The sequence below is a fragment of the Carassius carassius genome, chromosome 15 (assembly GCF_963082965.1).
Source record: "Carassius carassius chromosome 15, fCarCar2.1, whole genome shotgun sequence".
Taxonomy (NCBI): domain Eukaryota; kingdom Metazoa; phylum Chordata; class Actinopteri; order Cypriniformes; family Cyprinidae; genus Carassius; species Carassius carassius.
The window spans coordinates 23,070,554-23,095,000 of record NC_081769.1 but is presented as its reverse complement, the minus strand read 5'-3'; the positions used below and the strand labels follow the sequence as shown (position 1 = coordinate 23,095,000).

Sequence of the window (24,447 nt, the reverse complement as noted above, 5' to 3'; positions counted from 1 at the left end):
AATGCATTTATTTCAATAAGTCAGTGCATTTTGTGATGTGATCTAAGTACTGTTAGAGACAGGTAATGCATGTCTATTATTGAAGGGTTAATGTGAGCTGTGTGTGATCCTTATCACTGAAGTGGCATATGTCAGGCCGTCCACCATGAGACAGCATGCTTGGGAAATGCTCTTATACTTGTAATTGCTACATCTGATTTAAAATTTAATTGGTCTAATACAGAAAGATTAAAATCTTCACAAAATAAAATCAGTAATGCAATTACACTTTATATATTTATGCAAAAATCCATATAGTTACAATAAAGAAGGAAAAGAAACATTCTAACAATACCCAACCTAAATATTAAAAGTGACCAAATTAAAATAAATAACAAATTCATTATCCATATCCATGATGCAGAAAGGGTCAGGCATCGCCTGCATAAAGCATTTTCAACAATCACATTATCTGCAATTGCAGGCTTGTTTTATATCCTTAATGTCCCACTGTTAATTGTTTGCCAGTATCCTCTCAACTCAATTATTTAACCTGTTTTAATTGAGATTTAATGGAAATTCTGAAGAGCCAGTGTAAGTAATAAAAGATATTTGGGGGTTATTTTAAAAACTGTTTAACCTATTATAATAATTTAACTCAAACAATAGCCTACTATTTCCTCCAAAGGTCACAACTTACGTGGACCATCCATCTGTTGCTGGACATATGTGAGCCTCATCTTTTAATTGGCAATGACCTGCATAAATTCTGAACCAGACAGAGTACTTAACCTATAAAGGACGATGTAAAAATAATATTAACGACCTTATAACTTATATTTAAAGATGATGAATATGATGCCATATTAAAGAAGTTCAATTTAATTTAAAGTTAAATCTCATTATACATTATCATTTTGCAGGACACCTGGATACTGTTCTTTTAGGGCATGTCGGAAATAATGTAATTTATATTTCCATATGTCATATGCAAATGTACGTAGATGACACGGTTAAAGTAATCAAAATGTTACGTGAATAGATGAATTATAAGTTTCAGATGCCCCACTGACATATTTTCATCATCGCACGCTAGATGGCGCAATATTAGTAGTATTTCATGATCTAGCAGCCTATTGTAATAATTAGCTCGGCATGAGATTAAAACCTGTACTTATTGTTGTGAATAGGATTACACTTAATTACTAAATTTCAACTCAATTCAATATATACATTTCAAATATTATAACTTTTTAAAAACTAGCAAATATGAAATGAATTTATTTTAACTCTTCTCATATTGTCAGATTTACTCACATAAATGTATTTTATTGTTTATAATTTATTTTTTATTTCAAAACAATAAACATGTATTACTATAAAAATTTAAATGTTTATTCTAATCTCATTTTTATGCATTATCTTCTTCCCTCTCGGTTGCTCTGGGTGACGCTAGGTCTCCATGGTTGCAGCAGGGGGAATCTCCGCGCTCGCTCGCTCGCGTAGCGCACACGCACCCACCCACCCACACGGGTACACACTGAATCGCATGGAGCGAGTATGACAAATCTGTGAGTATGAAAAATCAGTATCAAAATCAGCAGAAAGTCGTCTACTTATATAAAACTTTGTTTAACAGCTTAGTGAAATCTTGTGTACTCTGGTTGTCCGCGCGACTTGTATTTTTGACGGCGGGGAGCGCGCGCTGAACGAATAATTGTTTAGTTTAACTGTTAGGAGCTTTTATAGTAATAACTTCTAACATTAATAAGTAAATGCCCTACATATTATCTTGTGACTGTGGATTTTATACAGTGTGGAAAGTTAATTTGTCAAGGAAAGTGATCGTCTGCTACCGGCGTTTTCAGAACAAAAGCGTAGCGTTGAGGGGCTGTTAGCGTTAGCGCGCGGCTAATGGTGTGTGTGGAGGTATTTCTTTAGATTAGATTAAGCATTTCTGTTCATATTTAGTATAATAATTATACAGAATCTAGATAATAATTGTATCTCTATTGTTCTGTGCTAGAAACTCAACTCGCTGTGTGTATATAATTAGGCACATCTGGACGCATATCAGCAAACATCTTTATCACATAACGATGGAGAAAGTAAAATAAAACCTCCATAACTTTGGATGTGCTTTACTATTACTTGATCATAAAGTGGTCATGTTGATTTTGATTTATAATTAAGTTGTGCACAATAAAAGCAACAAGTTGTGATCAGGCTCGGTTTGTGCATGTGTGTGGTCTCTTTGTCTGGTATCGTGTCCGTCTTAAAAACCTTTACTGATGATGCTCCTATTATTTGAACAAACGCGGTTATGTTCCTGTCACTCGAAAGACCTGATGATTCAGTTCTGCTGAAATTGCGATTTGCGTTCTCAGGAAGAGATGTTCCCAGATTAAAGAGCTCTCTTGTGCCAGGTTATCAATCCCGAGTTCACGTTTGCGTTTTTCTTCACAGCTGTAGGTGACTGTGTTTCAGATATATGCTGCTAGAAGGGAACACAAAGCTGTCGTTGCGAAGATGTGATTTGTGTAAAGTATTGGATCAAGTGTTCCAGCTTTCTTGTTGTTTTGTTGGCTTTAGCTCAGAAGGAGCATTTCTGCTGCCTTTGTGTTTTGGTTTGTTTATGATTTTAATTTAAGGTGCTGTAAAACCCTGAACAAATATTTACAAGATGCAGATATTTATACAAGACATTTGAGTGCATCAGTTGACATGCTTTTAGGCTTTGAAATGTTTGATTTGTAGTTGAGACATAAAATAGTCCTGTGTTGTGACATGCCAAGCTCCATCTAAAACATTTTAAATAACATTTGTTATTTTTGCAGTTATGCATGCAGTATTTACAATTACATATTAATTATACTAGGCTAATTGCTATGTATTGTTCTACTTTTTTCTTTTTTTTTACATTACAATTTTATTTGTCGTATCGCTGGACTATTTAAAGGGATGTTCACCCCCAAACTTCATGTCATTTTGAACTGGCATGACTGATTTTCTCCTGCAAAACATAAAAATGTATATTTTGAATAACAGTTTTGGTGACCATTGACTTCCACTGTATATACAAAAACACTTCTTTTAGATCTTCTTTAATATTCCACAGATTAAAAAAAAAACACACAGATTTGGAGCAGCATGAGGGTGTGTAAATTAAGACACAATTTAAGTTTTTGGTTGAACTGTCCCTCATAAAATTCACTGAGCTGTAGTGAAGATGAAATCGGACAATATATATATATATATATATATATATATATATATATATATATATATATATATATATATATATATATATATATATATATATATATATATATATATTATGCATTAGCTATATTCATTCAACAGATGATTTTAAGAAACTGACAAATGAGGAAGTATAATATACTGCAAAAAATGTCATTTTCTTAATGAGTATTTTCATTTTGTTTTCCTGTACAAATACAAAAACATTCTTAAATCAAGATACATTTACTCGAGAATCAAAATGACTTTAAGTTTTGTTTTATATGAAATGTCTCAAAATTAAGTCAATTTATGGTCAAAGTAAGAAAAATAAACTTAATTCAAACAGGAAACAAGATTTAGACCTATAACTTTCAAGTCTTCCTAGATAAGAATTTTTTTTGTTTTGTTTTTTGCAGTGTACAATTACACTGTAAACATTAATATTGGCTTGCAAACACAATCTCTAGACTTGTGCTGGAAAGATATAGATAAAGACGTTCCTGTCACTTCTAGTGAAGTGAGAAATTCTCAGAAAAGGTCAACTCCTGTGTCTGGTTTTTGACTGCAGGTGTGACAAATGCAGTTTCGAGTCTAGTAGTTTTTCTGTCAAACAACCTTATAGTATATTTCTTTGAACTTGTAAGTGAGCCTGCCATTCCAGCATAGTTCATTTGATTTGCTGCCATTTCCTCTAACTGTTAATCTAAGCAAACATACATTGCGTCATCTTTGCAACCACAGACTCCGTTGCAGTGGAAATGTCCAGTAGGTCCAGGCCAGGTGGGTAAGCCCACCTCTAATCAGTCAGGCAGGAAGAGTTTAGGCTGGGATGGGTTTCCTCCTACCTGTGGTGCACTTCACGCTGCAGGTCACCAACCCGCCCTGCTGTTAGTAATGGAATGTTGGAAGAGTTTCTCTTGGCTCTGTATGCTGAAGTTTAACCGATGACGTAAACTGCCACCATGGGGCAAAGGGTGGCTTCCTCCACGACAAGTGAGTAACTCCCCTTTTATTAGGAAAAAGTGAGCGAAGCTGGAAGCTTTGTAAGAAAGGGAGAGATTATAAAGGGGTGGGGGTGTTAATGTTTTCTTTGATTTAGCTTTTTTTTCTGTATATGTTTCCCATTAATTTAGCACCACCTCAGCCTCCCTGCCTGTTTTCCATTTCAACACAGATGCAATAGTTTGTGTTTTTTTTTTTTATTAGAGGGTTACTTATGTTATTCAACCCGAAACGCAGTGGGTCTAATCAAAGCAAGCTCCTTCATTCGAGGAAAGTCGGCCTCCAAGGGTATGTGACATTTACCCGGCATGCATTTACTGAAGCCTGCTGCTGGGAATTCCTCCCTGAGAACAAAGTCACGCGGGGCCGGAGTCTTAGAAACCTGTTACTCACTGCTACATAATTGTAGTAGTTTCATAGAAGAAATAAGCCTTAGGACTCTCCCACTGCAATTCTGCCTGTCAATCAAAATGGTTTCATCTGACTTTACCGGTGCCTGGCAGTTTCTGGCTGCCTGACAGCCACACAAAGAGGCGAAAAAGGGAAGAAAGTAGTGGAGGTTTCAGAAGTACACTGTTGCCAAATAAAGGGTTATGCCGCAATTCCCAGAGGAGCAGTTGTCCCCGTTCTCTTAAACTGGCATTTAAGGTCACTTTTGGGTTCGGAAAGTACAATACAGTCATGTTTGGTGGTGTATACATGTATATGCAAGCTTTGAGTGCATTATTGTAATATTAACTATTTACTTAAGAGTGAATAAGACCTTTTTAGGAATCGCTTCGCAATCAGATCGCACTTGACCACATACATGCTGGTGTAAAAGATGGATCACATCTGTCGTAATCATAGTGTTTTCTAGGGATGCACGATCATGATTTTTCATGGTCGATTCCGATACCGATTTTTTTACAAGCAAATTGGCCGATTCCGATACCGATTTATTTTCTTTAAGCAACAAACAAGAAAGAAGTAAAGTAAGCATAAACAAGATGTTTATTTGGTATTTAATAGGCCAAACTGGCTTTTGGCTATTGAAAACAATAACCTTAACCATCTGAAATTAACGGCAGTATCTGCACAGTAAGCAGACTACATTCAATACAAACATAGATGGTACAGACATCAACATTTAGCTTTTGTATTTGAATTGGGTTGAAACTACATAGAACTGACCTTGTGTTAAAAGATTAACTGTAACCATGTGAAATTAAAGGCAACAACTGCATAGTTCTACAGTCCAAACCACACAATCAACACACATTCAATAAGATGTTTCTTAATCAGCATTCAGTATTTTAGTTTTTAAATTTGGTTTAAAAACAAAAAACAAAATGTCTTTACCAGTAGGGCTGAAACGATTCCTCGAGTAACTCGATTACAAAAAATGATCGAGGCAACTTCCTCTGCCTCGAAGCCTCTTTTAATTTATTTTAAATCTCACGTCAGGTTCTTTCGAAATTATTTTTTTTAATGTGACACAACGCTTTTACGTCACCCACAAAGCAGAAGGAGACACAAGCGCCAATCTCATACTGCAAGGAGTCAGCAGTGTTTTGATTTGAGGGCGCGGGCAAACGTAAAGAGAACGTCATGGTGTGTGTCCATTGCAAGATAGAGTTGGCATACCACAACTAGGGCCCTATGATTTCCGCGATGCAAAAAACGCGGAGGGAACCGCGGAGGGAATTTACAGTTTAACGTGAAATGGCACGGAATTTGCCAAATTTTGAATGAATTAATCAAAAATAGGTCATTGCACTTACATCAAATCACGATATTGACTAATATCTGTAAATATTAAGCCGGAACAGTCTATTTAAATATGAATCCTGCATGTTCTGTGTGTCTGTGTTAATGAATGGTGCAGAAGCGCGACTTCCTTTATTAACACACACTGAAGCGCGCGTGACGCTCCGGTGATTTTAGCATCTGCTGTCTCACTAAATAAGGACGTGAACACATGAACAACATCTCCAGAACTGCTCTGACAGTCACTTCATGAGCATTTGACCGTTTGATTTGAATAAAACTAGCGTCACATCACATACACAGAACTGTAAAGGTACGTCAAACCGTCAAAATAAAAGTCCAGTTAAAGACAGAATGTACATAGCCTACTACAAAAAAAAAAAAAATATTCAAACATTATTTTTTTTTTAAGGTTTAATCACAAAACATTTCTTCCATGTTTTATTTTTAATAGTAAATCCCCTTTGTTTACCAAAAAGTTAAGTTAATGTTCAATAATTAAAAGATAAATTAAATTAATGTTTTATGTGTTTAATGTGCATCTCAGAAAATGCTTTATTTAAAACCCCAACTGAATGGCACTTAAATGCACTTAATTCATCTGTCAACTTTATTGTCATTGTTCACAGTACAAGTACAGACGGCGAAACAATAGATAATAATTAAATGTTTATTTTTGATGTATGCATTGCATTCTATGCATTTAAAAAATAAAAATATTTTTTTCTAAAAAAGGAAACTTAGTTGTTAATTTTAAGAGACCCAGGAGTCTTATTTTCTCTTGCATAATTAATATTGCACTTTAATTAAGCAAAAACACATTTTATCTGATTACTCGATTAATCGATGGAATTTTTGGTAGAATACTCGATTACTAAAATATTCGATAGCTACAGCCCTACCAGTAAAACTAAATAAGTATTCTATATAAATACATTATTCCAAAATGTTAAAATCAAAATGTTGGCGCGAATAAAACAAAGATGCAAAGTGTTTCATTCATCCAATTAAAAACAAATTAGGGTAATGATTCACATATTTTTTTACTTGAGCCAATGAAAAATAAATAACTTTTGTCTCAAGTTAAAAAATATAGGTGTGAATCATTACCTTACAATTTTTTTAATCGGATGAATGAAACACTTTTTTTCACTGTGCTACAGCAGGTGATTTTTAAATCAAATTAAGTCAATGTATTTTTAAGGTAAAATAAAAATAATCATCCTATACAGACCTGAAGTTTGCTTCTCAGACGTGCAGCTTTGCACTTCCAGTGCTGAACGGCTGCCAGTGTCCTGCACACAGATTTCGAAATATCTGACTAAATAAAAGTATGCTATATAAATATTATTCCAAAATGTTAAAATCAAATAATGTTGGTGCGAATAAAACAAAGATGAAAAGTGTTTCATTCGTCCAATTAAAAAAAAAAAAAACATTAAGGTAATGATTCACATCTATATTTTTTTACTTAAGCCAATGAAAAATAAATAACTATTGTCTCAAGTTAAAAAATATAGATGTGAATCATTACCCTAAATGTTTTTATTTGGATGAATGTGCCTCAGACGTGTAGCTCTGCACTTCCAGTGCTGATCGGCTGCCCGTGTCCTGCTGCTCCTGCGCACAGATTTTGAAATACTTCCGAATGACATGATGGCGAATGATTACAATGCAGTATGTGCACGCGGGCGCACTTCCAGGAAAATCGGCCGAAAAAAGACCAAAAACCGGCCGATTGCCGATCGCGTATTTTAAGCAAAAACCGGCCGGTTCCGATTTATGGCCGGTCAACCGGTGCATCCCTAGTCATAAATGCATTCAGTATAAATTTTTTCAATTTTTTTATACATTTTCTTTCTAATTTTTTTTAACATATTTCCAAAAGAAAACCAATGAGAGCTTTATCAAAAAGTTGTAACATGTCTCTAGAGAAAACATAAGTCAAAATAATCATTAAGTAAAGATGTCAAACAAAATGTCTAGACATATGGCAAAAAATAATAATAAAAATCCCCGTGTTCAGGGATTTATTTATTTACTGTAGCGGTGCCTCAGGTGTTATATGTTTTGCCCAATATATTTATTGCCCAAGGTTCACACGTACTCCGTCTGCAGTGCGTATACATTAAGTTACGTGTACGCGGTTCAGAAGCAGCAACAACAGCTCGCACGCAGATTTTCTTTGCTCTGTTAACAAAACCAGATGTGCGTGCTCAGATCATATTAAATCTTTTCGCACCTTTCTATTTATAACCTTTTCTGTTCTCATCTTTTTACTGCGTGCAGTGTGAACGTTCTGATCCGTTAACATGGGCTCAAAAAAAAAAAAAGGCTACGCATCATAGACAGTGTGTGTGAACCTGGAGTTAGGTATATGCCCAGTCTGCTCTGTTCTCGCGCTCCACTTAGGCGCGCTGCATCCTGATTGGTTGATTTAACATACTGCGGGAGGCCAGGGCCACGGAAAATCGTGCTATAAAGCGATTTAGAAATTGCACACAGCCCTAATACAAATTTATGAAAAATGAATTTGACAAGTCTTTGACACCTCATTTAAAACCATATAATATTTTAGAAAAAAAACCCAACAACACACAAGTTAATGTGAATTTTTTTTTTTTATTTAGCCTTCATACAAACAATAAATGTGAAATCACTGTCAAATAATCGTCTCAGACTCACCTAATTAATATTAATATCTTTAACTTCAAACTATAGACTAAAATACACTACCAGTCAAAAGTTTTTGAACCATAAGATTTTTAATGTTTTTAAAAAATTATCTTCTGCTCACAAAGCCTGCATTTATTTGAATCCAAAATACAGTTAAATTTTGAAATATTTTGACCATTTAAAAAAAATATTTTTTATATTTGGAAATATTTTAAAATGTAATTTATTTCTGTGATTTCAAAGCTATATTTTTAGAATCATTACTCTAGTCACATGATCCTTCAGAAATCATTCTTATATTCTGATTTGCTGCTCAAAAATAATTTATTATTATGTTGAAAACATCAGGTTTCTTTGATGAATAGGAAGTTCAGAAGGACAGCATTTATCTGAAATAGAAATTCTAACATAAATGTCTTTATCATCACTTTTGATCAATTTAAAGCAATGCTAAATAAAAAAAATTATAATTTATTTCCAAAAAAAAAAAAAAAGAAAGAAATTATACTGACTCGAAGCTTTTGAATGTAATAATGTATAATGTTACAAAAGCTTTTTTTATTTTAGATAAATCCTGATCTTTGGATCTTTCTATTAACCAAAGAATCATGGAAAATAAAAATTGCTCAACTGTTTTAAATATTGATAATCAGCAAATCGGCATATTAGAATGATTTCTGGATCATGTGACACTGAAGACTGGAGTAAAGATGCTAAAAATGCAGTTTCGATCTCAGTTATAAACTAAAGCAGTTATTTTAAGTAGTAAGAATATTTCAAAAGTAAGCAGTTTTTCCTTTACTTTGGATCAAATAAATGCAGGCTTGGTGAGCAGAATAATTGTTTTTTATTATTTACATTTTAAAAACAAAAAAATCTTACTGTTAGCTGATTATTCTTATAGATTGAAACAAATGTGCTTTAGCAGTATAAAGAGTATGAAAAGTGCTCTGAGTTGCTGCAGAGAAAAAAACATCATGTTTCTGGAGCCGGACTTGAATGCAAACTGATTATCTTCCAGCAGAAGGTGCTTTGAGAGTGGTAGAACCAGTGGTTTCTCCAGTAACGGCTGTAATCAAAGCAGCTCCGCTTATGAACACTTCTTTATAAGATAAAATTAAAATCCATAGAAACTTTTCTGAAGACATTCAGTTCCCTTCAGATATACATTCATATAAAACACCCACAACGTGTTTTGATTTTGAAACGTGCAGTGCTCATGTTTATCCAATGAAGTCAAACGCCACAAATAAATCAGTGTATGGGAAACACTGGTAATGTATATTGAAATATCGGAAAGGTAAAAACATCAGATCACCGTTATAGAAAAAAATTGTTGCGATACAAATTGATATTTAATTCTTGTCCAGCCCTACGTCTCAAGTAGTTTGTAGTTGTTGTTGAACTGTCATATTGGTTTCTTTTTCAACTGTACAAGAACAGTATGCTGATGATGAAATCTGCATTGTGCACATTATATGCATAACTTAGTTTATGCCTAAAAAATGTATATAGTTTGGGATTTAGTAGGGCTGCACGATTATGACAAAAATCATAAGTGTTGATTATTCCCTTGAACTTGTAATTGCGATTATTAATTATGATTATCACAATTTACATTGAATTATGTTTATACCATTGTTTGATGCAACTGCTTACCAAATTTTTATATGAAAATAAACAAGCTGAAAACGTACTCGGTTACTAAACGTAACCTCGGTTCTCTCTAGAAGAGCGAACGAGTACTGCGTCTTAGCTAAGACGCTACGGGAAAAGTCTCTTTTCACGAAATACTGAAGCAAAAAATTATCCTTAATTTTGTATTTTTGTAAAGCGCATTTGCAGCAGTACACAGCCATAGGCGAGACGGCTCGTTCGCTCATTGGCTTGTTCTGCGGCAACTGCACAGCCTATCGAGCGCAGTCTTGCCACTTCCCGCCGAAACGGGTGTGGCTCAACCTATAAAAGGAGCTCGAAAAGGCTGACTCACCTGATTTATTCCATCGCCGAAGCGAACCAGAGTGAATCGTACGCACGGCAGAGAACGCAGTACTCGTTCGCTCTTCTAGAGAGAACCGAGGTTACGTTTAGTAACCGAGTACGTTCTCTTACGAGAGCTCTCTCGTACTGCGTCTTAGCTAAGACGCTACGGGAACCCGATGTAAAACGCCGTGCGTGCAGGGATCACACACCAATGAAGCAACGCCCAGGATTTACAGTGCACAGTCACCTGAGGGACTCACAGAGAGTCCGGGACAGAAAAGGGGGAAAGCCCTCCGTCCCATATCTAGCAGCATCCATAGATGCGGCAATATGACATCACACAGCCGAGGCAAGGCTTGACCAATGTGGGAATGCGGGTCTTACGCAATACTGCCCATATAAGAGTCGGCAGCGCATAGCGCTCATGAACTCAGAATTCCCCTCAGGGCCCCGATTCTTCTATACTGACAGCAGCCTTGCTTGCAAGGCGGGAACCTCCAGGTTATAGAACCTGATAAATGTAAATGGCGAGGCCCAACCCGCCGCCATACATATATCCTGCAAGGAGATCCCAGTAGACCACGCCCACGACGAGGCGACGCCTCTTGTGGAGTGTGCTCTGACGCCCAACGGGCACTGAAGGCCCCTGGAAGCGTAAGCTAACGCTATGGCGTCAACTATCCATCTGGATAGAGTCTGTCTCGAAACAGCCATTCCCTTGGAACGTCCACCGAACGAGACAAATAGCTGCTCCGTCTGCCGAAAGGCAGCAGAGCGAGACATAAGCTCTTAAAACCCTGACAGGGCAAAGAAGACTCGAGTCTCCATCCTCCCCTGACACCGGCAGGGCAGACAGGGCAATAACCTGAGCCCGAAACGGTGTGTTGAGGGATTTCGGCACATAACCGTGCCTAGGTTTGAGTATGACCCTTGAGTCATTGGGCCCAAACTCCAAGCACGACTGGCTCACCGAAAGCGCTTGCAAATCACCCACACGCTTCACAGAAGCGAGAGCCAACAAGAATACCGTCTTGAATGACAGATGCTGAAGGCTAACCGATTGGATAGGCTCAAAAGGGGGACCCTTCAAGGCCTCCAAAACCGCCACGAGGTCCCACATAGGGACTGACGGAGGTCTGGGAGGATTCAGCCTCCTAGCTCCTCTGAGGAACCGGATGACTAAATCGTTCCTTCCTATTGACTGACCGGACGCCGTTTCAGAAAACGCCGCGATGGCCGCCACATAAACTTTGAGCGTGGATGGGGCTCTGCCCTTATCCAACAGCTCCTGTAGGAAGGAGAGGACCTCCGTCACCTCACAACTAAGGGGTGAATAACCTCGAGCTGTGCACCAGCTGGAGAACACCGACCACTTCGAGGCATACAGACGTCGTGTCGACGGAGCTCTAGCCTGAGTGATGGTATTTAGCACTCCCCCTGCCAGATCAGCGGGTAACCGTTGAGTGCCCATACATGGAGGGACCACAACTCCGGTTGAGGGTGCCAAATCGAGCCCTTGGCCTGCGAGAGGAGATCTCTCCTCAACGGTACCGGCCATGGGGCGACATCTGCTAATTGCATCAAATCTGGGAACCATGGTTGGTTCTTCCAAAGAGGTGCCACAAGCAGTATTGAACATCTCGTTTCTCTCACCCGTTCTATCACCTGCGGAAGGAGGGAGACGGGAGGGAACGCATGAAGCGGGCAGCACGGCCATTTCCGTGACAGCGCGCTTTCGTTCTTGGAAAAGAACGCGGGGCAGTGAGCGTTTTCGTGGGACGCAAAGAGGTCCACCTCCGCCATGCCAAATCTCTCCCACAACAGCCGGACTGTTTGCGGGTGTAGAGACCATTCGCCCGTAGGGACATTGCCTCTGGACAGCCTGTCTGGACCCAGATTCTGCAGTCCAGGCACATGCACTGCTCTCAGCGAGCGCACGTTGCTTTGAGCCCAAATCAGGAGGCGTTCCGTCAGCCTGCACAGGTTTCGGGACCCGAGACCGCCCTGGCGATTTATGCAGGACACCACGGACATGTTGTCCGAACGGACTACGATGTGGTGATCCTTGATATGGGGACAAAAGCGCGTCAGCGCGTTCTCCACTGCCAGCATTTCCAGGCAGTTGATATGATGGAGTTTTTCCCGTTCTGACCATAGGCCAAAGGACGGTCTGCCTTCGAGCAGCGCTCCCCATCCCGAAGTGGAGGCGTCCGTCGACACCATTTTCACACTCGGGGAAGTCCCCAGGCTTACACCTGATGGGTACCAGCCGTTCGCTGTCCAAGGTGCTAGAGCCGCAACACAGCTCTGATCGACCTTGAAATGCAGCCGGCCAGACGCCCACGCTCTGCGCGGCACCCGAGCCTTCAGCCAGAACTGCAAGGGGCGCATGCAGAGCAGGCCCAGCCGCAGAACCGGAGATGCTGAGGCCATGAGACCCAGCATCTTTTGACAGTGTTTGAGCGACACAGTCGCGCCGCAGCGGAAAGAACTCGCTGCGCGCTGAATGCCCATCGTGCGCTGTGGTGACAGTCACGCCGTCATGGAACACGAGTTCAGAACTATACCCAGAAACAGGATCGTCTGACTGGGGTTCAGCGAACTCTTCGCCCAATTGACACTGAGGCCGAGCTTCTCGAGGTGATCGAGTAAAACGGCCCTGTGGTCCACGAGCTCCGCTCGTGATCGGGCCAGAACCAGCCAGTCGTCCAAATAATTCAGCACTCGTATGCCTCTGAGTCTGAGAGGAGCGAGCGCTGCATCCATGCACCTCGTAAACGTACGAGGAGCTACGGACAAGCCGAATGGCAGGACTGCAAACTGGTATGCCTGGCCCTCGAAGGCAAATCTCAAAAACCGCCTGTGGTTTGACGCTATCTGTATTTGAAAATACGCGTCCTTCAGATCTATTGACATGAACCAGTCCCCTCTGCGAATCTGCGCGAGGAGCTTCCTGGTCGTGAGCATTTTGAAACTGCGTTTCATCAATGCCTTGTTCAGCTGTCTTAGATCCAGTATGGGCCTGAGACCCCCGTCTCTCTTCGGCACCAGAAAGTATCTGCTGTACAGTCCCCCCTCTCTCTGAGGTTGAGACACAGGTTTTGATATTTCGGTCCAAAGTATGTGTGCTACTTCTGTTTTGACCGTAGTTTCGACGCGCGCTGAAAAGCGCGGTGGGCGTCGAGAAAACTGTAGCGAGAAGCCTCTCTTTATAATGCCTAGCACCCAATCCGAAACCCCTGGAAGCGCTGACCATGCATCTGCATGAATGGCTAAGGGCTGGATGCGACACGCGCTCTGTTGACTGGGCAACGGCAGCGCTCGAGTGTGCTGCGCATCTGAGGCGGGGAGCGCGCTGATCACCGCGGGCAGATCGCTCATCCTCGACCCCGTTCCGGCGCTTAACCGACTGGAGGGAGGCTGAGCGGGTCCCGTGGGACTCGATATATCTGCGAGTAACCGTGGGCTGCATGTGTGCACTTTTACCACTTTCAACTCGCCGTCTGCCTGTGCAGAATGTACGTGCACGGGCCTCGTTTTTACAGAAACCCCTGCGCCGTAAGTGACATAGTGTATGTGGGCACTGGGAAGTGGGCACGTTTACTATGCAGGGCTGTGCTTACATGCGGGGATGGGCACTGGGTAGTGGGCATCGTCACTGCATTTAAAGCACCATCGGCCGTGGCCGGACGAGCGTGCACGGGTTTCGTTTTTACAGAAACCACATGACGCGTGTGACATAGTAATTGTGGGCACTGAGGGGTGGGCACGTTTACTATGTAGTGTGCGCGACCGACTTGAGTCGACATTATGGGCGCAGGCCCTGTGTGTAGGGCTGTGCTTACATGTGGAGATGGGCACTGAGGAGGGGGCATCGTCACAACATTTATAGCACCATCGGCCGTGGCAGGAACACCAGAAAAAACACTCTTTTTGTGAAACATCTGGGTAGCCGTGATAACGGCTTTTGTGTGCAGGCAAGCTGGCACTCGTGCAGGCTTGCGCATTGCAGAAGACACTGAGGCAGTCACAACTCTTGGAACTGCAACAGCGGCGCGCTTGGGTGAGAGCTCGGCCGCAGCGGAACTCGAACACCGGCGCTTTCCCAGCAGTGCTAGGATGCTTTCGGGGCTTCTGGCTTCACCGCAATCCTCTGCCGCGGCTCCCGCGGTGCGGCCCTGGAAAATCTGTAGCATCGCCATGGTGTGTAACGCAGACGCAGCCTGCCCAGCAGCAGAGAATATCCGTGCGAGCAGCGATGACGTCATGCGACAGGCTTTGGATGGCAACGCCGCCTTAGTCCGCCGTCCAGCAGAGGGCGGGCAAAGGTGCGCTGCTATAGCCTGTTCCACCGGCGGAAGTGACAGGTAGCCTCTGTTCTTAGCACCGTCCAGTGTGGAGAATGCTGACGAAACAGATGAGCGGATTCTCGCCGAGAATGGAGCGTCCCAAGCCTTCGCCACTTCTTCGTGAAGCTCAGGAAGAAAAGGGGCGTGTTTTGAGCTTGAGGAAGAGTGCTCATCCGGAAGATAGCTACCATCCAGCCGGGAACGTGAAGGGGGCGCTGGTGCAGACCACTCGAGGCCGAGGCTCGGCGCGGCCAACGAGAGTACACGCATCAGCTCCTTATCGATATCCCCCCGTCTGCTGGGCCTCTGAGCAGCGGGCGCGAGATCCACGGAGCTCGCCCAACCCTCACTGCCTGAAGCAAGCAGAGAGCACATGTCTTCTTCCTCCGACGCGGGCCTGAGATCCACTTCCTCCGATGACGCGTCGGCAAGCAGCGGACGCTGAGCATCGGGAAGCGATGCAGGGGAGACCGGCGAAGCGGAGGGAACCGGCGAGCTCGGCCGAGCTGGAGGCGGTTCTGGTAGGCGCTGCGGCGCAGCGGATGATGCAGGCTTCGAGAAGGATGCCAGGCGAGTCCTCAGAGTCACCATAGGCATCAACTCGCAATGAGGGCATCCGCCATCAGCGAGCGCGAGCGCTGCATGGTCTTCACCCAGACAGGAGACGCAGATGACGTGACGATCTCCTTCGCTGAGCGGGGTTCTGCACGAGCCGCACGAAGGCATCTTTAAAAAGACGCAGCTCTTTTGTGAATGTGCGTCGCAGGGCGAACACACACACAGAATATTACAGAACAAGGATTGTAAAGGATATGGGCGCCGGATAGCGCAGCAGGAACGGCAGTGGAAGGCGGCGGTGACAGCGGCTTTAGGATGGCTCGTCCTGCTGATATGCTCTTCCAGACGGCGCTTGCTTCCTCGTGATCCAGCGATGCGTGAGCTTCGCTGAAGAGATGAAAAATCATGTGAGACAGCCTTTTCGAGCTCCTTTTATAGGTTGAGCCACACCCGTTTCGGCAGGAAGTGGCAAGAAGGGCGCGAAGCGCCCTTTTTGGTCTGATGTTGCATCAGCCTGCGCTCGATAGGCTGTGCAGTTGCCGCAGAACAAGCCAATGAGCGAACGAGCCGTCTCGCCTATGGCTGTGTACTGCTGCAAATGCGCTTTAAAAAAATACAAAATTAAGGATAATTTTTTGCTTCAGTATTTCGTGAAAAGAGACTTTTCCCGTAGCGTCTTAGCTAAGACGCAGTACGAGAGAGCTCTCGTAAGAGAACACTAATTGAAAAACTTTTGGGCTTTTCTATAGTAATAAGCCTCAAATGTAAACTATACATGGGCTTGGTTTCTTCTTTAAATTATAAAAAAAAAAAAATACAAATCTGAATGGTATTATAATGTTATGCTAAAACTAAAATTAGATAAGATAATGTAGAAAGAAAAAAAAGCATCTTAAGCACCCCAAATAACATAAGTGGACTTTGATCGATTAATTGCAGCTTTGAATGATTACATAATTGTGGCATCCATAATTTTTATTGCAATTAGAAATTCAATTAATTGGGAAGCTCTAGGGTTTAGGCCCTCATATCTTGTGGATTTTAGCAGCATACACTGCAGGTGTGTTTATTTAATATCCGACTGATAATATTATCTTCCTCTGATCAACTTGCTCTAAAACAATGCTGTTTTGTGTTTAAGATGTGTGGTCAAAGTTAGTCATAGTCATCCCCAGCAAATGCTTTTTACTCTTTCTATCTGTCTATATCACACATACAGAAAGGTTCATTTCCTAAAGCTGAATGCTTTCTTAATGAGATTTCTCCATAATTCTCCCGCTGTCCCTTAGGTGATATGCTGGAGGTCTGGACACTGTGTGTGGCTGCATGTGCTTGGGGTAGCTGAGGGAAAAAGGGTGGTGAGTGTCTCACAGGGAGATAGAGTCATGGTGGTGAAGTCAAATTTTTTTTCAGATTAACCCGATAGAGAGAGAAAGAGAGAGAGCACAAGCTGCTGTCCGAACACTCCCAGGGGATTCCTCGTGGCCAGTGTACAGAGACACAATGAAGGGAAATGCTTCCTTTGGGGATCCCATAGAATTTTGCACAACTGTATCTTTCTTTTGTGGGAATAGATCTCTGCAAGCATCATTTGCATTCATCTAGTGCACGACTTGCAACCCCTATCTCAACAAACAAACAAACAGTGGTCCACAGGGCAATTGGGAAGCCCCTGAGCTCCAGTATAAACTATAGTTATCATAGTTATCATATAGTTATCCCAGTGGACTGAGAATTCTCTCTTCAGTTTTATTTCTCATGCAGTTTACACAGACACATGCATGTTGGACAGTTGATTATACATTAACATAAAGTACTTTTACGTCATATTGTGCTCATATTTTAAATGTTTATATATGAATCAATCTGAAATCCAAACAAGTATCTGATTATGCACCAGCAACTGTGGCCAAAAACGGCTGACCTGGAACCATGGTGACCCCTGAGAGAGCCAGTGTTTATACTGGTCTGTCCAGAGTGAATGGATGCACGTAGACCTGTCATGTGAAATAGTGCGGTTCTTTTAGAGTGAGATGTTGTGACCTTAATTTAATTTGAGTCATATTAACTAGTTCATTTAAGTTAATCAAAAACATACAGTGCAACTTGTAGTACGATCCCTAAACAAATGACTTATGAACCAGTTCTTTTTACTGAATTAAAAATAAACAGCTCAGCATGTCTACAATCCCTAATCGAATGTAGTTTTAGTAAATGTAGTATGTATAATGTGTCCTGTGTCGTCCAATCCCCCCAAAAATGACTCTTTGAACCTGTTCTTTTTACTGAATCCAGAACATACAGCACCACAAATGTAGTCCAATTAATTTTTTGTGAATCAAAGGTGTATAGTGTGACTAGTGTAGTCAAATCCCTAGATGAATGGCTCTTATTCAGGGCTCCAAACTGTGACTAAAACAGTCGCTAATGCGACCAAAAATGTTAAATTGCGAGTGAAGTTTTTAGCACTTAAAAATTACTGTTCAAAAGTTTTGGATTATTTTCAAATGTTTTTTTAAGACTCGTGCTCATAAAAAGTACACTGGCAACAAAGCCTATATATTTACATGTTATAACTTAAAAACGTGCATGTAGTGCCTTTTTCTTAATTGTTTTGCTATGTTCAAGTAAAAAACTGAGACGATGCGCATCAAACTTTTAGTGGAAAAAAGAGTTTCAAACAGTCCTCATCTCTGCAGCGCTTACGCACACCTGTGACACAGCTCAGTTGTGCAGCACTAGAGAGAAGTCCAGAAAAGCAGAATCTATTTTGTGCACAATTTGAACAAACTACAACAGGTAAAGCTGTCAGCTGTCTCGTTTATAATCATTAATAATATGGTTTCTTCTTAACAAGATCTTAGATCTATGCTGTGTTCTGTTAAGGCCATCCTTAAAAATATCTTGGTTTGCAGTAACAGTAATTAAAAAAAAAAAAATGGTCGGTAGGTCGGTCTATATATTTTTTTTTTCAAGTTTCAATGTAAAAAAAAAAAAAGTACATTTTTGTGATGGTGATGACGTAGGTATGAATGTAAAACGCATCATTGCAAACCTCATTTTGATGCAGGCTATATAGACCACAAACAAATGTAAATCTTTGTCAAAAACATGTTTATTGCATGAATTTCAGGTGAGAAGAAAAAAAAGAGGTACTGTTTTACTTGCATTCACCGCTACGTGTCAATGCAACCTACAAATGAGAGACCGTTTACTTTGCTTTCTTGGGTTGTCACTTTTGTGAAAAAAAAATCCTGTTTGATTGAGTGCCAAGTGTTCATTGAATTGTTTGTAAAATTGATTTTGCATGTCTAAATAAGTTTTATACGGCAAATAACACCAAATATAGGTAAATCCACGGACAACAGGCAGGGGGAATGTAAAGATTCAATATATTGGTAAAGACCAATATTTCTGATGATTTATTGGCGTGAATTTACGTGCACAATGACAAACAGGAGTGCAACATTTTCGAAAAACAATAAGCAGAGTGGACTGCCATAATGCAAAACATTTACTTCAGGCTTCAACATGGCTGTGTTTACGATTAAATTTCAACAACAACAAATCGCATAGGCGATTTTCTAGGGCAGTCCGTGTTCCATTCCATCTAGCCGTGCGCACAGCCGTGTCTACACAACTTCCAAAGGCGGACGAGCTCGACACGCAGTAGCTGCTGTTTCATCTTTCACCTCGTGTACGTGCACCGATGACGAAAAGGACATAATGCAGACAGTGTGCGGACGGCCGAAATATACTTGATCTTTATCAGTGGCGGACGCGATGCAATGACGATGTATGTGGCATTGCATTATAAGGTTATGTTAGCCTATCCAGTTGAAGCCACTACAAAAAAAAAAAAATAAGAGAGAGAGAACATCAATGTGGAGAAGATCTTGTTTACATCAAAATTGAAACCAAGCCGTTTGCGTATTTCGTGCATTTTCTAGATGGACATCGTTGGACTCGCGTCTCGCACAAGAAGACATGTAAAATTTATGTATTTAATTTTATTTTCAAAAAATATCTCGAGACTTTATGTTGGGTTTTTGTTCCCCATCCCACTGCATCTCATGTTTTTAAATGAAAAAATTTATTCTGTGTGACTGGTTTTCCGCCCTTTTTATTTATTTAACAATGCATGCATACATGACATTTTGTTTATAGTTCTTTAAGCAACTTAATTAATAATAATCGGTTCATAAACATTATTTTAAATATTATGTTGTTTTTTTACAGTCATGTATTCTAATTCTTTGAATAAACGTGCAGTAATATTTTGCTCGATGCGCTATCTTGAGGCCTCAGAAGAGAAGCAAAAACTTTTCTTCATCCTAGGCGATTCTAGCCCGAATCTGTATCTGTATGCATGAGACTGGCTGCATACCGGCAGAATTCACATTTCTGTTGTAAAAAGAGAAACATTGTGCAGAAGTATTATTTGCTGTTATGCATATTTGTGTCCTACCTTAATAGAAAACTAAAGGGTGCCCAAGCTGCAGTTGCTCTTTGACGCCTGTTCAAAAAAAAAAAAAAAAAAAACCTGAACGCGCTCCGAGAGAAGGTCGTTAAAATCAATTTCCTATTTTCGCTTTCGAAACTTGTGTTGGTTGATTCGTGCTTGATTCGTGCAATAGATTTTCGAACATAAAGTGACAGTCGACACGGTCACGGTTTTAGACTAGACGTGAGAAGGGATGGGAAAATATCTGGGCACAGTTTTTCCAGAACTTCGTGCCAAGTTGTCGAGCTGTTTTAATGCATTTTTTTAGATGTATTATGGTGCCCGAACCCGTATGACTTTGAACAGAGACCGGGAACATCTTATTTACTGCAGCCATCATTACCAAGCGCGAACCGTTGACTCTGACTGAGGGTATAAGACGAACTATGGAGACGAAGCAAACGCACAGGCCATAGTGTGACATCCGTTAACCAATAGTGTAAACATAGATGACGACACGTTTTTTTTTTTTTAATTAAAGAAGATAGCCTTCATTTGTATGTAGGCCTAGGCAATTTATATATTTACAATATGTACTTAAATATAATTAATAGTATTTTATGCTTTTGTATTAGTTGTTTGAAGAGTAAAAAAAAAATTGGTCGGTCTTATTGCAAATTTACAATCAGCAAAGCATTTTCAGAGACAACGTTTGGATTTAAAATCCTTGGGAGAATCCATGAGAATATCCAGTGACTTTTCAGAGACATACAGTGATTGACAAGTTTCCCAAATGGGATTCAGTGTTGTTTGATAGTGTTGGGGCTTAGGGCTGGGCGATATATCGAATATTAGCGATAATATCAGAATCATTTTGACGACAATGTAAAATTTGCAAATATCGGGTATATTGAATATTTTAAATTCAATCATACTTTCCCAAAAGAATGCGCCAAAAAGGAGATCTCTGAATAAATATAAATATCCTTATTGCAATAACTAGGGATGTACCGATTGGGAAATTCTGGGCCGATACCGATGTTTAACATAACATCTTGGCCGATGCCGATGTTTTTCTTTTTGTTATTTATTTCTTCTTTTGTGCCACGGAAACATACAAGTCTTTCGGCTCTTGATCACACTATCCTAGAATGAGCACAAATTCAATCAGACCAATTAAATTAAACAAAACAAAAACAACCTTTAATGTCAGTTTTTGGTTGACATTAGTTATAACCTTATTTATGACAAGTTCTTTACTTTTTTGAAAAATAACATTCAAAAACATTTGACTGCTAACTAATCAATGAAAAGATTGATTCAGTACATTGCCCAACAAAATTATTTGAGTGGTTTTAGCCTGATAAACAAAAACTTACTCAAGATTATTTTCATGGCCCAATAAAACATTTTTTTCTGATAAAAAAAAAAAAAATACATCAAGTGTAAATGCAAAAACAAGTGAAATAAATAAATTATGCTATTAAAATAAATTATTCATAAATACAAACATAAATAGGGCTATCTTTCAACTTGTTTTTCTCATACAGAATAAAACATTACAGTGTTTCAGAACTCACAGGCTGGAAAATGGGGCATCTTATAAAACAAAAACAGTACCTCCACTTCTGATCATTAATGACACATAAGTCACCTGCTGTATCTCTGGCCTACTTCTTAATAAGATGCATGTTTTTCTTTACAACGATAAGCATCTCTGCCTTGTCACGGCAAAGCCTATTTCTCTTTTCATCCAAGACATGAGACACAGAGCTGAATAACCGCTCACTCTCGGTGCTGGTGCATGGCGCACTAAGGTATTTGCATACCATTTGTGCGAGTTTGTGAAAACGCAGGTGGTTATTTCTCCAATAACAGAGTGCGCTCTCACCTCTGGGAATAGTGGTCTTTGCCAGGAAAATAACCAGTTGTTGGGATACAGAGGTACTTGTCCTCTCTGGTCCATTTTCTTCCAGAATCTCCTCAAACACATCATGCAGGGAGGGCCCTGCTCTGTCGGATCGTTGCCTCTTGCGCTCTGTGTCATGTGTCAGCCTGCTTACTCAGAAGACGTCTCAGGGCTGTCACAGAGGGGATGACATCTGCAGCTGATGCTTCTGATGAGCTAACTTCTCTCGTCAATTGTTCAAACGGGGAGAGGAGTGATATGAAGTTTTCAATTAATTGCCACTGGTGCGCACTGAGAGTGGCCGGGAGGTCGTAGTCTGCGGCATATGTAGCAAGTATGCTCTTTTGTTCCAGCAAGCTCTCCATCATATAAAATGTACTATTCCAGCGAGTGGAAACATCTTGCTGTAGCCTTTTTGGTTTCATTCCCAACTGGATCTGCACAGCCTGGAGACGTGAATATGCGAGGGGTGAGTGTTTAAAGTGGCCGACGATTTTTTGGCAAATAGCCACAACATCCGTGAGGCTGCACTGGCTAAAAACACCGTCATGAATTGCCAGTTGCAGTGTGTGCACCATGCAGCCAAAACTAGCCAGACCACTGTCCATCATAGCTTTCATCATATTCCTAGCATTATCTCTCACGACAGCATGCACTCTGGTTTTGTCGATTTTCCACGTCTGGAACATTTTCTCAAATGCCTCCAAGATAGCAGATGCTGAGTGGGTACCTGCGAACTCCTGGGAGTGCAACACTGCCTTGTTTGTTATTTGTTTCGCTTTGGCGCTGTCTGGAGGCAGCTGTTTGGCTTTCTCAAATGCCGTGTCAATTGAAGTCTGAGTCTTACCGGGGGTTTGCGCTTTCTTGGCGGCTTAATTTTTCTGTTTTTGGTCAGCTTGCAGGTAATCGCTGTACACCGCCCTCTCCCGTCTCGGACTCGGTATCTCCACCCGCCAAATAAAAAGAGGGAAAAAAAAGTTTCTTCTGAGCACAGCGTTCATGACACACATAATCATCAGACATCGGCGAATTTCATTATCATTTTTATTTCCCGATGGCCGATGGCAGTTAACGAGGCAAATATCGGCCATTACCGATGTTCAGCCGATGCATCGGTGCATCCCTAGCAATGACTGTTGTACTCTTCAGTTTACTGTGTGAGCAACAGTTTACATTTAGAAACTGGTCAAAGAAAATCCCAGACAGCATGCCATTGATGGAGTGGCTTCCATTCTAAGTCTTTACAGGCTTTGGACTCTGCTAATTGGATGCCATGCTGATGATGGTGGTTTGATCATTTGTATAGCAAAATAACCCATATGCCATCCCACACGAAAAAAAATAAGGATTTCAGAATAATGAGTCACTCAAAGGTTCTTTATTTGTTTTGATTCATGACAGGTTGTTTTCTGAAAGTCACACTATGTAAATCAGATGACTGTGCAAAAGTGTTTACAGCATTTGTTCTCTTATATAGATATTTCATGTGTCAGCTGCAGGGGTGAACACCAGGCGCGGAGGAATCTTTTGCTTAAATCTGGTCTGCCAGCTGGAAAAGAGAGTCGAGTTTCGATAGGTGGTGACTAGGGAGCCTCCCCAGCATACACGTACAGCAAGTCTTCTGTCTCTGTTTTTCCTCCCCCAAATCCCATGAACCCCACACACAAGAAGTGAAAGGAAAGCTTTAGGGAAGGTGAAATGCATTGCAACACTTTGACCCACCAATTCCTATGGATGTGTGCTTGAGCAACACATTTGGAAACACCTCTCAGATGTTTCTGAATTCACTAGACCTCCTCAAAGGCTAGATGGGAACTTTGCAAGTTAGTCTTTCTGCCTGTCAGTCTTTTTGATGCTGCTTTACAAGGCATAGTTCATGGAGCTTGAGAGTTCTAACATTTTGGAAAAGTTAACCATCACTCTTTGGTAAAACACTTTGTGTATTCATTTGTATTTACTTTGATATGTTTGGGCTATTGATAAATACAACCTAATTGGTTTGGAATCTAAAATGAATTTGCATTAAATATACAATGAGCGTTAATCCCAGTATATTAACTAATCATCAGGATTCAGTCAGATTTACTGAACAAACAGCTTTTTATGCCCACTGAACTTGCCTCTTATGTAGAGAACGTGAATATGATGTTAATTTGGGTACCAAACTAACATGTAAAAAAGTCCAAAGGAAAAAATAAATCTCTTATATTCTGAAAGGAACCCATTTTAAAATGATTTGAGAAGCGAGTTGTATAGTGGTTGTCTAGTTTACCTGGTTCTACTCAGTCAATGCAGAAGAGATGTATTTGAATAGAATATGAGATGTTTGTAATTACTTAATTGTGACCCTTATAAAGCTTTGTGAAAGTAATGTATTTGCTAGATTGTTGAATATGTATCCAGCCTTTTCTCTCTGAAGAAATGACCTCTGATGAAATGACCTTCCAGAACTTGCTTGGAATGAGTTGATATGTGTATGAATGGGTCATGTGACTGGAAAAGAGATGATGCTGATCTGAGTGTTCTTACAGGGATTACAGCACTGCTCGTACCTC

The 24,447-nt window shown here is 40.6% G+C and overlaps 1 protein-coding gene across 1 annotated transcript in view; it reads left to right on the top strand.

Moving 5' to 3' along the window:
- Nucleotides 1-1,529: 1,529 nt before the first annotated feature.
- Nucleotides 1,530-24,447, top strand: part of LOC132158589 (protein tyrosine phosphatase type IVA 3) — a 45,507-nt gene continuing 22,589 nt past the window's right edge. The window contains exon 1 of the mRNA XM_059568048.1: nt 1,530-1,550. The gene's annotated coding sequence lies outside the window, so the exon portion shown is untranslated. The remainder of the gene's footprint in view (nt 1,551-24,447) is intronic.